Raw genomic sequence first — 14,680 nt, forward strand, 5'->3', positions numbered from 1 at the left:
AATATGAAATGCTGTGAGAGATGTTTAAAGGTTTTTTTTAATGGCTTAAATTGAGATAGAATATACAAAAAAAGAGAGGCATATTTACAAGCTGCGTGCGCAATCTTTGACATTAATGCTGGTCCAGAGATAGTGTAATGCTTTCATTGGCATATTTACAAGCCGCGTGCACAGTGTTTGACATTAATGCTGGCCCAGAGATAATGTAATGGTTTCATTGGCATATTTACAAGCCGTGTGCGCAATATTAGATATAATGTACCATGTCTGTCTCTGCCAACAGTATGTGTGACTCTGCCTAAGATCACAGTGATGGGTGAATCAAGCTTCACTCACAGTGTGATCTTAGGCACATGATCAGAATATTAGATATAATGTACCATGTCTGTCTCTGCCAACAGTATGTGTGACTCTGCCTAAGATTACAATGATGGGTGAATCAAGCTTCTCTTACAGTGTGATCTTAGGCAGAGTAATAGGATTTTAGATATAATGTACCATGTCCGTCTCTGCCACCAGTATGTATGACACCGAGGGCGAGATCTGTTGCATTTTCAATGCTTGTTTACTTTAGTTGCATCAAGAAGGCATTCAGATGTGTCACACATTTGCCATACATTCTGAATGTTAGCACTCTAGTTGCTCATTATATCAAGCTGCACTCACAGTGTGATCTTAGGCAGATTAATAAGATTTTAGATATAATGTACCATGTCTGTCCCTGCCGACAGTATGTGTGACTCTGCCTAAGATCACAGTGATGGGTGAATCAAGCTTCAGTCACAGTGTAATCTTAGGCACATGATCAGAATGTTAGATATAATGTACCATGTGTGTCTCTGCCAACAGTATGTGTGACTCTGCCTAAGATTACAATGATGGGTGAATCAAGCTTCACTTACAGTGTGATCTTAGGCAGATTAATAGGATTTTAGATATAATGTACCATGTCTGTCTCTGCCAACAGTATGTGTGACACCGAGGGCGCGATCTATTGCATTTTTTATCTTTTTTAATTTTTTAATTTATAAATTTGCCATTAAAAAAAACCTTTAAACATATTTCTGGACCAGCATTACAAGCTGCGTGCGCAATCTTTGACCTAGCTGTGTGTTTATAAGGTAGACTTCTTTATAAATTGCGCAATAGTCTTGTAAATATGCCTCTCTTTATCTTATATTCCATCTCAATTGATACCATTACTGAAATACTTTAAGCATCTCCCACACCATTTCATATGGTTTTCTATCTGCTATTCCTATCCCTCTCCATACATTCACTGCTTCCACCCATGCTAAAGGTTGCACAAGGCGCTTCAAAAAATGAAACATATTTTCAAGTCCAATGAAACCATTACAACATTTCTAAACCAGCATTAAATCCAAGCATAAAACACAATTTATAAAGAAGTATACCTTATAAACACACAGCTATGTCAAAGATTGCACACGCAGCTTGCAAATATGCTTCTCTTTTTTTGTATATTCTATCTCAATTTATGCCATTAAAAGAAACCTTTAAACATCTCTCACGGCATTTCATATTCTTGCCTGGGTGCCAATTTTATTATTCTGCATGCATTTTCTGCTTGCACCCTGTCAAACATTGCGCAAGAGTCTTGTAAATATGCTCCTCTTTATCTTATATTCCATCTCAATTGATACCATTACTGGAATACTTTATGCATCTCCCACACCATTTCATATGGTTTTCTATCTGCTATTCCTAACCCTCTCCATATATTCACCTCTTCCACCCATACTAAACGTTGCACAAGGCGCTTCAAAAAAAGGAGCATATTTACAAGTCCAATGAAACCATTACACAATTTCTAAACCAGCATTGAATCCAAGCATAAAAACAATTTATAAAGAAGTCTACCTTATAAACACACAGCTATGTCAAAGATTGCGCACGCAGCTTGTAAATATGCTTCTCTTTTTTTGTATATTCTATCTCAATTTATGCCATTAAAAGAAACCTTTAAACATCTCTCACGGCATTTCATATTCTTGTCTGGGTGGCAATTTTATTATTCTGCATGCATTTTCTGCTTGCACCCATGTCAAACATTGCGCAAGAGTCTGGTAAATATGCCCCTCTTTATCTTATATTCCATCTCAATTGATACCATTACTGAAATACTTTATGCATCTCCCACACCATTTCATATGGTTTTCTATCTGCTATTCCTATCACTCTCCATACATTCACTGCTTCCACCCATGCTAAAGGTTGCACAAGGCGCTTCAAAAAAAGGAGCATATTTACAAGTCCAATGAAACCATAACACAATTTCTAAACCAGCATTGAATCCAAGCATAAAAAACAATTTATAAAGAAGTCTACCTTATAAACACACAGCTACGTCAAAGATTGTGCACGCAGCTTGTAAATATGCTTCTCTTTCTTTATATATTCTATCTCAATTTATGCCATTAAAAGTAACCTTTAAACATCTCTCACGGCATTTCATATTCTTGTCTGGGTGCCAATTTTATTATTCTGCATGCATTTTCTGCTTGCACCCATGTCAAAGATTGCGCAAGAGTCTTGTAAATATGCCCCTCTTTATCTTATATTCCATCTCAATTGATACCATTACTGAAATACTTTATGCATCTCCCACACCATTTCACATGGTTTTCTATCTGCTATTCCTATCCCTCTCCATACATTCACTGCTTCCACCCATGCTAAAGGTTGCACAAGGCGCTTAAAAAAAAAGAGCATATTTACAAGACCAATGAAACCATTACACAATTTCGAAACCAGCATTGAATCCAAGCATAAAAAACAATTTATAAAGAAGTCTACCTTATCAACACACAGCTAACATTATGGAAAAAGGTAAAAATATAATTCCTTAATTCACACAGACACTCACTATGATACTTGTCAAAAATCTTTAAGCTCTCTATCTTTTTTAAAACAATCATTACTCACCTTTAAAATGCTTTGGAAGATGTAAAACAGTGTCAGTCACAGTCAACAGATATTCTTAAGCAGAATCTCTGAATAATGCTACCTTCACTGGAGCCTTTCAATAATGGCACAGATTCTTTCTCATTTCAGACGCATATTCTTGTACATAGCCAATAAAAATTGTTCCCACACAAATTCAAAACCAAACTGCACATTTTAATTGGTTGTACATTTCAAGCCTTTGAAACTCACATACCATTCACCCATCCCCCCAGTGCTCATTTACCCTGTAACCATGGTAACTCCCTCTTAAACCAGCACACAGTTAACAAGTTCATCATAATATGTTGCAAAACAATCCTTCAAGGCTGTTTGACCTCTCAATCTACTAGCTAATGAAATGCAATGTTTCTTTAAATGACTTTTTCTCAACCATTGAAATGACTTCTTACAAAAAAAAAGCATGCACGCTAATTTTCAGTGGAGATTTTTAACAAAGCTCCAATCATTTATGGTTATTCAACTGCACTGATTCACAACCACTTGTTTTCATAATCAAACTGCCATTTCATTTCCACACTCATCTGACTAGAAGCACATCAACCTTCAAAATGACAAAAGTCTGGTTTGTGGGTCATAGCTATGTCCACTGGAGTCAAAAATACGCAGCTAACAGAGGTATTTACAATCTTGATTTACCAAATGTGGACATTGTATGGATTGGACCGAGAGGATTGAGGAGTCACCAATTGATACCATTGGTAAAATCCTTTATGCATTTACCACACCCTGACCTTATAATTGTGCACTGTGGTGGAAATGACTTAGGCACTTTGACTGGTGTAGGTCTGGAAATGCTTTTAAAGGACATCTTTGGGCAATTGATGTCACTTTTTCCAAAAACTGCCTTGGTATTTTCTAATATATGCCAAAGGCAAAAATGGAACTGGTCCAACCAATTTTGTCCACAGATTGAGAAAGCAAGGAAACATGTGAATAAATCTGTTTCTGCTTACCTCAGAGACTATGGTATGGGTTCCATTTACCACAACAACTTGCGTTACAACATGCAAGACATCTATAGGAGAGATGGTGTGCATTTTACAGATGAGGGGAATAGAGTTTTCCTCTTGAATATAAGACTCTGCATTGGTACCTACTTGTAGGTACAAAAAACACCCACTTAACACAACAGCTCTTTTCAGAGCTAACTTACCTCTAAACACTCTACATTATTTTTTTACTCTATTTTTTTACACTGTTTTTCCCCGTGGTGCGCGTACCGGAGAGCGCACCTGGGAGCGCACCCAGCGCTTACCCCGCGAAAAAAAAATAAAAAAAAAGGTTTTTTGCCCTTCAAGGTCCTTCTAGGCCCCCCTCAGAAAACCTAGGGGGTCAAGGGGTGTCTACTCTGCCCCCTTTTAATTATTTCCCCCTTTCTTTTTCACCTCTTGTGTCTCGATTCTACCGAGACACAAGATGGCGGACTCCCCGGACTGTTCAGAATGTTGACAGACACCCGACAGCCAATCAACTTTCCGCTCGCGCACTCCCGTAGCGCGCCGGGTGTGCTCCCCGGTACGCGTTCCTGTAAGCGCTCGAAGCGCGCATATAGATATATATGTGTTTTTGAAGTTAATTTTAAAAAACCACTGGAGTAATTTTCAGCAAATATAGCAAAGGCACATCTGCGTACCAGTTCCTACAATTTTGCCAAGTATGGCGTAATTCCGTTCAGTGGTTCGGGCTGTAGACTTGTCAGACCGTCCTATGGAAATTAACATGGAGAAAACACGTTTTGGGACCCCCCTTTTTTCTCAGCCCCCACTTCACGAATCCCCCCGAAACTTTCAGGGAAGGAGCGCAGCAGAGCTGGCCAAAATTTGGAAAATTACACACAAATTCCTCAACCAGCGCCAGAGTTATTCCCAATAGAATGTTGCGGATTTCCTATGGTAGCCAATCCTAACTATAACTACCTACTGGCGACCGCCAGTAGGTAATATATATATATATATATCTGTTAGAAGCAGGATGCCTATTGCACACAACAAAAGAGTAATTTCTTCTCTATTAAGTAAGTTTGTGTCTCAATGGACACTTTAACAACAAATTAAACAAGAGTAGCTGTCAGAGAAAGCACAAAGTCTTGAACGCAATTGTGAAAGATCATCTTCTTTAATATGTTTAGCAGCCAGCCGACACGTGTTTTGTCACATCATAGTGTGACTCCTCAGGGCTGTATACTTCGTTTGAGAGAAGAAAGGTCGCTTAGCCGGTGATACTTCCAACCCGGCGGGGCTCTAAACCATGTGGTGCGAGTTGGTTTCAACAGGGAATGCGCCGGGTTCCGGTAAAACTCGAGTGTGAGTAGATTTTGAATTGCTTCCAATGTAGCGTTGCAAAATTTCTGAGGAGTCGCCTCGTGAAGATAATGATTCTTGAGGCTAATAAGTAATGGATCCGCTGTGCACTGCTGATGACGTCACATATCACATCACTCATGACATGGTCAGTGACATCACTGATGACATCTCAAATGACATCACTGATGACATCATCCAGTGAATGTGGGTTTCTGTAAAGTTTAAATATTTTTCATATATATCTATGACAAGGTGTATTGAAGAATGAGTGGATTTACAAGTGCCTGAAGGGATTATTTAGTAGGTGGTTGACTGACTGTATAAGTGAGTGATTGAACGTGTCTTACTGAATGCATGGGTTAGTGAATAAACTGTGTGAAAGTCTGTATTCGTCTCTCAGTTGGTGTGTAAGCGGCTGCATGGGTTGGTGAGTAGCTACATGAGTGGCTATATGGGTTATTGATTTGTTGTCTGAGTATCTGTATGGGTGCCTGAGTGTCTGTGTGAGTGGGGGGGGTGACTCTGTCCATAGATGTCTGAGTGGGTGATTCACTGGTTGTATGGATTCAAAAGTGCATCTGGGAAGGGCTGTATGGGTGAGTTAGTGTGTGTATGGGTGTGTTGGTGAGTGAATGAATGTCTCAGTGGTATATGTGTGAGTAACTACATATGTATTAAGGCAGTATATGTGAGTGTTGGAGTATATAAATGACTATATGTGAGAGTAAGTTATTTGAAGAGTGGGTGTATAAATGAGTGTCTGCTGGTATCAGTGAGTGTATAACACAAAAAGTATGTGTTAGTATCTGCATAAATAAGTGATGTGGTGTGTGTATAAATAACTGCGTTGGTATGTATAACTGTATACATGAGTAAATGGGTATGTGATTGATTCTTTGCATGACTGACTAGGTGCGTGAGTAACTCTATGGATGAGTGGCAGAGTGTGACTGTATGTATAGGTGTATGAGTGCATATTATAGTACTGTATTGATGAGTAACTGCATGTATAAGTGACTGGATGTGTGTGTAGACCTAGGAAATAGTGGGTGGTATGTAGTATCTGGCATTGTTGTGTATATGGTTTCAAAAATAGTAGTCCGTATTTTAGAGTGGGTGTATCAAAGTTTATATTAGGGCATCAGTATGTGCATCAGATTATCACATGGATGATGTCATCAGTGAAGTCATTTGAGATGCCATCAGTGATGTCATCAGTGATGTCACTGGCCATGTCATGAGTGATGTAATATGTGACGTCATCAGCAGTGCATTGCGGGGGCGCAAGTTATAGTTCGCTCAACTAACTATAACAGGCGAATTTCTCTGGTTTTATACGAGTCAAATGTCCAACTAACTATAACGTCCCTGAAATCTATGGGTTTTTAGTGAATTTCAAGGGTTTTTTAAATACTAATTCCTAACTATAACGTCTGTAAAATCAATGGTTTTTTCAGTGAATTTCGAAAGTTTTTTAAATGTTAATTTCATATTTTAATATTTATAAAACCTATATTTTTTCTATTTTCTTTGTAATATTTTGAAACTCTATTCTCCTTTTTTTAACTTTAAAAATTATGTAATGGTTTATATCTTCAAAAACATTTGTATTTTTTTTTTTAGAAAACTGGAGTCCTGTACCGGTAGTGTACCAAACTCCATCAGCACGCAAATCCTATCTGCCATATTGCTAAACTCGTAAATGATGCGCATTTCGTTCCTGACGGGTTTGTGGCACCACATCCTGCGTAACATCATAAACTTATGAGGTCGCGCCACCTGCTACTTTTGTATGCGATGGGTACGCAGTACCAAGCCTCGCATTACATCATGTACGTATGTGGTCACGCCTGCTGCGCGTTGCATATGCGATGAGTGCACGCTGCCAGGCCCTGTGTTACGTCATAGACGTATGGTGTCGCCCCGGTACGCCATTCCCTCATTTTTTTATGTCTCAAAACTATATCTAAATAAGTTTAAAGTGTATATGAGAGCAAGCAATTATCTAAAATATTTTAAACATTTACATATTTCTACCTGTAATAAACGTATATTATGGTAAATATATTTTCTCAAAATTGTGTCGGATGTGGCCTCCTTGCACGCTCGGTGCGCGATTGCCATGTGACCTTAAAAAAAGCTTTTGATTGGTTCATAACCTTTCCCATTGTAACAGTTGTAGGACCTCACCCATTTTAGTCATTCTCTCTACAGCGTTTGATGAGAGACACCTCTTCTGCTTAGGGAGCTTTTTTGAAAAGTGTTTTGCTGTGTACACATATCTTATTTTACACACAACATGCAACGATCATCTTGATCAATATTTATGGCCTGTACAGTAGCCTTCCAAGTGTGATGGCCATGCATCTGAAACGTTACATCAAAAAACAAATGTGTGTTACACGATGCCCCTGGTGTGTGTGGCCATTTTTGTGCTGCCTTTCGGCCCGGGTATTGGTGGCTTGAAGGGGTATCAACAGCCATGGGCAGACTGCACATCCTTGATCACATGTGACTAACAGTAAAGAGTAATGTGTAGGTTTGTGTTGCAGTATGCTCTGTTGTCAGTCTTTACCAGTATAGTAGTGTGTCATATGTGAGACTTTCAGATTCACGTTTGGCATGCATTGTTTGACTGTAATGAGCGTTATCACTGTGTATGATGTAGCCTCACTGCTGATCCTCCCTCCATCCGAGCACATTCACATGTGTGTGCTTCGTCATAGCAACACTTTCAATAATACCGTACACCATTGACATGCGTGTCTGCGCATATCCACAAGCTTGACAACGACATGTGATGTTGGCCATTCCATGTTTTCGGACAGCCTCTCATTAGCGATAGTTGCCGCCCTCCCGGTACATGCTACATTAATGTAAATTGCGGATTGTGCAACGTTAAAACTGCAACAGGGACACACGCATCAGTACACTTCCTGGCCAGGCAGGAACTGACCAACACCCAGGTCCCCAGAATAATTATTCACACCCCTACGCTGGCCTGGCATATGCAAGCCCAGCCCACTTTGTGTACGTATAATTGGATAACGACAATGTTACATGTTCCAGTTCTTCCACACTGCCTCAGGTGATCTGGCCGCATCCACCTCGCATATCACAATGCGCAATAAAAAAAAAGGGATTCATGAGGGGTACACCATCCTGGCAATCAAAACTTGATTTGAATTGTGAACCCTGCTGGCCTTCATGTTTGGACACACAACAATGACAGCAGGTGAGCAGTGGGGTCTGGGGGCACAGGGGCTGCAATTGAGCGTGGTGCGGCGGGAGGGGTAGGGTGCATCAGCCTGGGAGCGCAGGTGCGAACAAGCGATGTGTTGTGTGTAATGATGTGATCTCTGACCTCATTCAGTCACATCACTGTCTCATTTTAAGGACCTGCTGGACCGTACTGTAGGCCTGAGCCAGGGGGCAGCGTTGCCCTACAGACACTTGGCTTTGGCTTTTGGGGCACTGTAGTGAGCTGATTACTAAATGTACATGCCCACAGGCTTGTTCCACTGCATTAAATGCGCACATTATGCTTCTAGCATGCGCTTTGTTCCTTTGTATGTGAACATTGGCATAACATATTATTATTTAACCTTGTGCATTCTCGTGCACTCCAACTCCTCTTTGAACCACGATTACCACCAACAGTTGGTAGATCGTAATTCAAGAAGGAAGGATGCACTCAACTGATGTTCTCTATTAAGCTTGAAATAAACCTTCATTTACCTCAAGACGTTTCCAGCATTATATTATTTCTCCCTTTTCAGACAGAGTTGGTTGCGCCAAAATGGGCGGAGCCAGTGATTATGCCCTGGGCATTCTGACGCCTTCCATCGTGGTATCAAGACACCGTCCCCTACCGGAGACCTGCTGTGCCACCCTGAGAGAGGCAACCCAGAGTTAGAGCTGGCACCGGCATGTCGTTGGACACACTAGTGGTGGCAGGTGAGCAGTAAAGCCTCGATGTATCTGTTCTTTTGACTCTCCCTCCCCTTCTCTCTTCCACCCACTCGCTCTCTGTCCCATTCTCACTTTCTTCCTTTCATTCTGACTACCTTTCTTTTTCTCTTGGACATGGCACACATACTTATGTTTCTTTTTTGTCTTGCAGGTTTTGTACGCTACTTCTGGAGGAGTCCCACCCACTTATTTCATGTTATATTGTTGATTGTTCGAATAAAGTTGCGTTTCCATTTATTTGTGTTATTTTAATGAAGGTTCTTTTTTCTACCAATAAATAAGTGAGTGTATGGGTCTTCTTTTTCTGACAACACTTGTCTGTAGTTTATTGTGAAAATCGGCGGTTGATAGGAGGTTATGAGGGAAAACATTTGTAATTTTGCGGTGCACCTACCAAATATAAACCAACAGACTATTACATAAATGAAGCCTGGGTAATTCTACAACTGCAAGGGTTCTATGAGTGTATCACTTTATAACACCATGAGTACTGCCCAAGTGATTACAGAACCAATAAGGCACTGCTTAGGGCCACCGAGGATTCAGGGACTGGCGAGGCCCACCCTGCTATGTTTAAATAAAGCCCCGGAGGGTGGCGATCCCCGGTCTTGAGTTGACCTCGAAGCCCCCCGAACAATTAGTAAACAATAGCCAGGGACGTGGCGATCCCCTAGGCTGCGAAACGTCTCTGTGCCCTCCCGCGCCTAATTTACATGTGAGATTAAGGTCCAGAGTGCTGCATAGACCCCCAATATAATAATAGGATTGGCCCCGGAACATTACCCTCCAGGGGGCTCATTTAAATGAACGGGTGAGACCCTGCTTCATTTTTTTCTCCATTTTTACCATCCGGATCCGCTTTATTGAAGCGAAATGAGGGTTTCCTCCTCTCGCTTCAACGAGGCAAACAAGGATTTGCTATCACAGGGTGGAAGCCATGCTCCCGATCTGTAATAGCAAACATAAATGTCCTGCGGATGCACACCCCGGGACATTGTATGAGCTGCGCCTGTGAGGTGGCGCTCCAGAGGGCAATGATGCATTGGTTAGTGCATAACTACAGAATTAGTATAAACGCATACTAACACTACTTGCACACGTGTAGTACAGCGACTAGAGGGTAGTGAAGAGGCAGAGGAAGCCCAAAATCAAAAAATATAAATCCTACCAGAGGTCAGATGACATAGTTTGATGAGCCGACGACCCTGGGATGAGTAGAAACAGCTACACGAAGAAAACGAGTCTTCAGCAGACCGCAAGAAAGCTCAAAATATTGTTGAGTGCTGTCTTCTTTTTACCTTCTCCCGCTTGTCGCCAAATTTATGTAGTGAAGAGGCAGACAGCAGTGGATCGATATGTAGATTTATTGCAGGAAAACAAGACAGCTTAAACAGCCACCAACAGGACCAGACAGCAAGTCAACCGTCTTCTCCAGCACCGTGTACAAACTCCCCTAGATTCCCCTCATGACAGCCCTACATTCTAACATTACATACTTACATTCTAGTAGCATTACATACTAACATTCTACTATGACTTACATTGGAATACTACACAGAGCACATGACTTTACCGCAATGAGCTCATGGTTTCATCCACGAGTCCTGAGACTGGTAGGGGTAAGTAGTTTGCTTCCCACTCACTGTATTGTATAAACGCAAACTAACACTACTTCCACAGGTATGCTACAGCGCCCAGAGCACATCACTTTACAGCAATGAGCACACGGTTTCATCCCAGAGACTTCAGACCAGTAGGGGTGAGTAGTTCGCTTCCCACTCCCTCTATAGTATAAACGCATGCTAACACTACTTACACAGTTATGCTACAGCGGCCAGTATGCTACACCGCCCAGAGCCCATCACTTTACAGCAATCAGCTCGGTATGATTCCTGAGTCTTTACACCGGTAGGCTTGAGTACTTCAACTTCCGGTATAGTATAAACGCACAAGAGGGGTCAGTAGTTCGCTTCACACTCACTGTATGGTATAAATGCCTACTAACACTACTTGCACACGTATACTACAAAGACCAGAGCACATCACTTTACAGCAATGAGCTCAAGGTTTAGGCACTCGGTTTCATACCCTAGTGTAGCAGCATCTCATCTCAGCACCATGTCACTCTGAGCAACACCGCAATTTCAGACCGGTAGGCGTGACTATTTCGCTTCGCACTCTCCACAGAGGTTACAGTGCTCCTACCCTCTTGCTTCCTACTCTTTTCGCCCTTTTTTCCCCTTACTCATTTCAACAGAATCACAAAATTGCTGCCAACACTTCCTAGTTGCAACAGCTCGCAGCCAATAAGCAGAAAGCTCGTACTCGTAATGCCTCAGCCATTCAGATGGCAGAATTCCCAAATATTGATATCTATAAATTTCAATATTTCTCCAAAACTACTGAACGTATTTTCACCAAATAAACAAAGGGATGCTTTTGAGACCAAGACCCTTCTCCCTGCCAAATTTGGGGTAATTCCGTTCACTCTTTTGACCATTAGCCAATGTGATGTCCCCCAGGGCCATCATTCTTATAGACCGCGAAAACTCTACCAATGACGGCCCTGGGCTTGGTTTGGTCAGCCCCCGTGGTTCCCATATAATCCTGGCACTGACGTGAGCACACTCTCTTTTGGCTGCCTCTGCTGCGATGACAGACAGACTGTCGAAAACACCCCAGACTCAGCAAAACCGCAGCCTTTCAAGACACGACATTGACGACAGAAACAAAGGTAAGAGAAGACGTCACAACATCAGCCTCCACTGTAAATTGTATATGCATAATACTATTTTTGTATCCTTTATATGGCTTTCCTACCCCTCAATGGTTTTAAATTGTACTTACATAATTGAAATATTTCTTTATAAGTCACGAGGTCCTAATTGTGCGTGCCTAAATTTCTGTGTCGTATTTCTGTACTACGCCACGTGCTTAGGCCTCTATTATTATTAATTGTGCGTCCATGATAGTATTTTTTTTTCTGCGTCACGAGGCCGTCCCAGGCCTTTATTAACTTATTGATCTTCCTTTGTTTGCTGAAATTGCAACAGTCTTAACTACGGAATATTAATAACCCACATTAAAATTCACTTTTGATAGTAGTTACGCAACTCAGTTTACGATGACTAATCAAAACGTCCTTTTGTTTCCTTCTGCAAACATCCTTCAGAAGCAACCACGGCCTATCGAGCAACAGCAATGGAATTCTCTTCAACTTATTGAATATACTTTGACGTATAGAGGCAGAGTTCAAGTCGAATGGTGAACTCCGGCGGTCGCACTCTTTATACAAGGTAAGCACAGCAGCCTAGATCTACAAAGCCTTCATAGCAATGCATTAGAAATAAGTCGCCATAACGGGCGTCAGTAACGCAGTAGGCACTTCCATATAGACACCACTTGAACGCGGCACTATAACAAGTAAAATGTACCAGGTACACTGCACTCGTAAAACTGTAGTGTTAGCTTTATTTGTGAAACGAGATAGCGCCATATTATCAACCCTTGGCGACAGAAATATCGCCACTTTATCGGCAGCAAACTGCCGCTAAAGTGGCCATAATAGGTTTGATAATATGCTCTATGGAATTCCAATCGAAGCTCATGTTAGATGTGAACTACATCTGACATGAGCTTCGATTTGAATTCCAAAGAGCATATTATCAAACCCATTATTGCCACTTTAGCGACACTTTCCCTCAACTCCAGACTCTGCGACACAGTTTTAATGTTTTCTCTCTCTCTCACTCTCTGTGACATCATTTCTCTATCTCTCTTAAACTTAGACACTGCTGTCTACTTGGACGTGTAGAAGATCAGCCCACCTGAAGTTGTCCATCCAGTGGCTGCAGTGTTTGGCCGCAAGATTTATACAACGGTAAGCACAGAGGCCTAGATCTACAAATCTTTCAAAGGAATGCATTAGAAATAATAGTCGCCATAACGGGCGTCAGTAATGCAATAGGTCCTTCCATATAGACACCACTTGAACGCGGCACTATAACAGAACAGGAATATACGAGTCACACTGCACACGTAAAACTGTAGAGTTACCAGAACTTGTAATGCTTTAGCTTATTTACTCAAATCTACATTATTCTAAACTCTAATTTTCTTTTTTCTTTTGCAGATTACCAATCGGACACCTTTTGGAATACATTTCACAATTTCTTTATAACATTGTTTAACTTATTTTGCCAGTTCTAATATAGTTATAATTGAGTTTCATTTATATTTATTGTTTAATAAAAGTTAATTTAAAAAAATGACATACTTCTTTTATTTTGTGGGGGAGGGGTGTGACGGTCCACAATAAAAATAATGTTGAAATACTATAGTAAGATATTCAAGACTAGGATTGAAAACTACTGAGTTCTAACTAACTGATATAATAAATACAACGGTGAGAAACTACTAAAATGGCGGTGGACGGAGTACGTAATTAACGTTTGGCGCCTCGGCACTACCTTTCAAATAAATATATAAAAAATAGGACTATTAATACTGTACAAAAGTACAGCACCGGATGAATCACACGAACCGGGAAAAGAAAGCGACAGATTTACTAACTGATATAAAGAAAGGTTTGCTTGTTGAACTTGAAGAAAAAAACGTGAACTTCGAAACGACGCTGAGCATGCGAAGAGAGTACAACTGCTACACCAAAAAAAAGGAAAGCTTTACATACAAAAGGCGATACATTATCGCTGCTTTTATCAACAGGAAACTGCAGATAAAGCAGCGATAATGTGCTTGATAATAGGCCCTTGTAACTTCCCATGGCAGCCCAGGTTCTGATCTAACCTCGGCTGCTATGGTTATTCACAAGTACATATTATCAAGCCCATTATCTCCGCTTTATCGGCAGTTTCCTGCCAATAAATGCAACGATAATGTATCGCCTTTTGTTGACAATATGGACCATTGCTCTTTTTTTTAACCATGAAACTTAGATGCATATTATCAAGGACCGGTGTTAAAATTATCGCAGTTTTATTGACAAGAAACTGCTGATAATGAGCTTCATAATATGGCCTTGTTATTTCCCATAGAACCCCATGTTAGCACCAGAACATAGGCTTCTATGGGAATTAACAAGGACGTATTATCAAGCCCACCCTCCCAACATTAATAAAAAACTCCAGACAATGCAGATACCTGGAGCTGGAAGGTCATTTTACATATCACTGCCCCAGAAAGGTGGCGTTCCCCGCGACGTGTACGGGGAGAGAGAGAGAGAGAGCTCAAAATATATTCTTTTTTTAAAAAGACCCGAGGGGTGCCACTCCCCGAGACTGCGGGGAGTAGGACCGTAACCCCCCCCGCATACTTCAAAATAAAACCAGAGGAGTGCCGTTCCCCAGTGCTCGGGGCACCTTACAAGCCCCCATTATGCAGAAAAATTGCCCCCGTAA

The sequence above is a fragment of the Lissotriton helveticus genome, chromosome 4_1 (genome assembly GCF_964261635.1).
Source record: "Lissotriton helveticus chromosome 4_1, aLisHel1.1, whole genome shotgun sequence".
NCBI classification, from domain to species: Eukaryota; Metazoa; Chordata; class Amphibia; order Caudata; family Salamandridae; genus Lissotriton; species Lissotriton helveticus.